This window comes from Canis lupus, unplaced genomic scaffold (genome assembly GCF_011100685.1).
Source record: "Canis lupus familiaris isolate Mischka breed German Shepherd unplaced genomic scaffold, alternate assembly UU_Cfam_GSD_1.0 chrUn_S377H537, whole genome shotgun sequence".
NCBI lineage: Eukaryota > Metazoa > Chordata > Mammalia > Carnivora > Canidae > Canis > Canis lupus.
In genome coordinates, this window is record NW_023331304.1 from 9,920 (window position 1) to 12,593 (window position 2,674).

At 37.3% G+C, this 2,674-nt stretch overlaps 1 pseudogene; it reads right to left on the minus strand.

The window, feature by feature from the left end:
• Positions 1 to 1,667: 1,667 nt before the first annotated feature.
• LOC119879189 lies at positions 1,668 to 2,270 on the minus strand (annotated as a pseudogene).
• Positions 2,271 to 2,674: the final 404 nt, after the last annotated feature.

A 2,674-nucleotide genomic window follows, 5' to 3' on the forward strand; every position in this document is an offset into this window, starting at 1 on the left:
GGGAAATATATTTTAAACATTAAAAAAATGTTTCTTAAACTCATAATCTTGAAATGAATGATTTTAATTTACTTTAGCTTTGACAAGGGTCTTTATTTATAATAGTTATGGTTATAATAGTTCTAATAGTTATGTACATACAAAGCAACTTCTTACTTTAATTGTGAGGGAATGATGCCTTAGGAATACAACAAAAAGATTCGGTTCACAGTAAAAGTAGTAAGATCATAGCTTCTGGCTTTGATCAAAGATAAGCCCCAACAATTTATTTCTAAACTCTTCTCTATATTCATGCTGTAATTTACTGAATGCCTATTATTAACTAGGTACCATGCTAGCTTTTGGATTCATAAGAAAGATCGCAAACAGATCACATCTTCCTGGTTTATAGATTCCTCCCACTTCTGGACTGTCTTTAAATTACCAAGCATGACTTTTACACAATTCCTTCCTCCTTTTCTTCCTATGAATTTAACTACCCCCTACTTTTATTCCCTATATAGATTCAAATATAAATTTCTTTGCAAAATCATAGCTATGTAATAGTTCAATTGTATCATTTCTTAAATGTTCTTAAATTATTCTAACTCCTTAGCCTGACACACAAGTTTGTTTGCTTATTGTTTTTTTTCATAAACTTGCCATTCCCTCTCTAAACTAATATTCTTCTCTTTCCTTCATGCTTCCTGTGTTATCATTACACTGAATTTTCACAACTCTATTGACATGTGATGTCAATAACCCATGCCTTTAAGGTTTTATCCACATTTCCTCTGTCTAGATAGATCCTCCTCCTCTTTTTTAAAATGACATTCCCATACTCTTAAATCATTTTAATTCTTCACAATATGGCTAGTATTTTCCTCTTGCCCATGACACATTTCTAAAATATCTATAACACATAAAATTTGCAGAGTAGACTTCAATTTGAGATTAAAGGTCAGCTTCTCTGTCACTCCTAATAATTCCCAACCTTGACTAAATTACATTAGCTTCATGAGAATTAAGCATCTTACCACTAGCGCCTTCCTTTCACTTTTTTTCCTTTTTAAACATTTTTTCTTTTTAAACATTTTTAAAAGAAAGTAAAGGAAGTTTATAATTAAAGATACAAATAATTAATCAAACTGTCGAACAGAGGAAAATGATAGGACTCTACAAATGGAATGGTCAGTTGGCTTGCTGTGCCACTGACAGTCTTGGCAGCAATGGGTCATTTGGATATTTAAAAGGCAATTTGGAGTAAAATAAGCAGAGTCAAATTATTGCAAAAATGAATGAAATTGAGGACAATCTTCATTGCTAAAAATAGCTTTCACCTATTTGTGTGATAATTTTGCTAAAGACTTTGTACTGTCAACAGAGCTAGTGACGAGTAAAGATCTACTTTATACAGGAGTAAGCAAGTAGTGCCCTCAGTCACACAGTTATTTTGTGGCACAGCTAAAATGCAAGTCCTGATCTTTTTGATCCCAAGACCATTTATAATTATTCCCTTCCTAGGTGGTGTTGATTATTTTCTCTTTTGGGCCTAGTCTGCCCATTATCTTCCTTACATATTGTTTTCCTCCCCCATCCCTTCCCTCCCTACCTTTTTTTTTTCTTGTTTTCCTTTCTTTCTTCCTTCAACATTCAAAATCTTGTTAATAGCAAGGAACGATCTGGAGTTAGTTTTTGTAGCCTCGGCTGACCCTGTGGCCTCTGGCACCTCCCAAATTCTGCCCTGTGGATCCCGAGTAGGGCTTGATATAAGGGGTTCCTGGGGCCTTGCAGAAATGCTGGTATACCTCCTGGCCCGTGTGGACCAGAGGAGAGGCTGATGCCGCAGTCCTTTGGGGAGTGCAGGACCAGTTCATCAAAGGTAAGGATCTTGCTTCCAGCTCTGAGGATGCAGCTCCAGGCCTGGCTGCTTGTGTGCAGGACACACACCTTCAGTTTGAGCACTTCCTGGATACACACATCATCGGTCATACTTCCCACAACCACAGCTGTTTGGTTTTCCTGGCCAGGTAACTTCATCTTCCAGATTACCTGGGAAAGAGACAGAGGTGGCAGGTTGGTGTGATTCATGAACAATCTCTTCAACACAACTTGGTTAAAGGTAGTTGGTTCGTCCGGTCAGAAACCTGTATGTACAGCTTGACCAACAGTCTCAGGCAGATAATCTGGGTGTTGGGCTCCTGTTGGTCCTGGTTGTGGCAGATGTGGACTCCCACGATGGCACCTCCTGCTTGGCAAGGTCTGGAAAGAGAGAACCCATATTGTTTCATTTTTGTTGGTATCTAAGATACATTAGATGGTAGGCTTCTTCTAGAGTAGTCCCAAATCTAAAGGTATTTGATAACCCCAAGGCCTTACCAAATTTATCTACCTAGATCTCCATAGTGATTGCTGAATAGATAATTGAATAGGCGAATAAATTAAAGATATAGAAACTTGTACGGTAAGAATTGTACATATAGCCACAAGGTCATTCTTTTTTCACCAACTTATAGACATTTTGGGGACAGCTATTTGGAATACCTTTGTATTATCATTCTGTAGGGAATACAAACTTAGTTCTTCAGTTTCAAAGTGAAATTTAAGGTAGCATATGCTATTTTGTTCCATCAAAAACAGTAACTTGCAGAAATGAATGGGACAATGAGGGGATATGCTTAGATTGTCACACTGC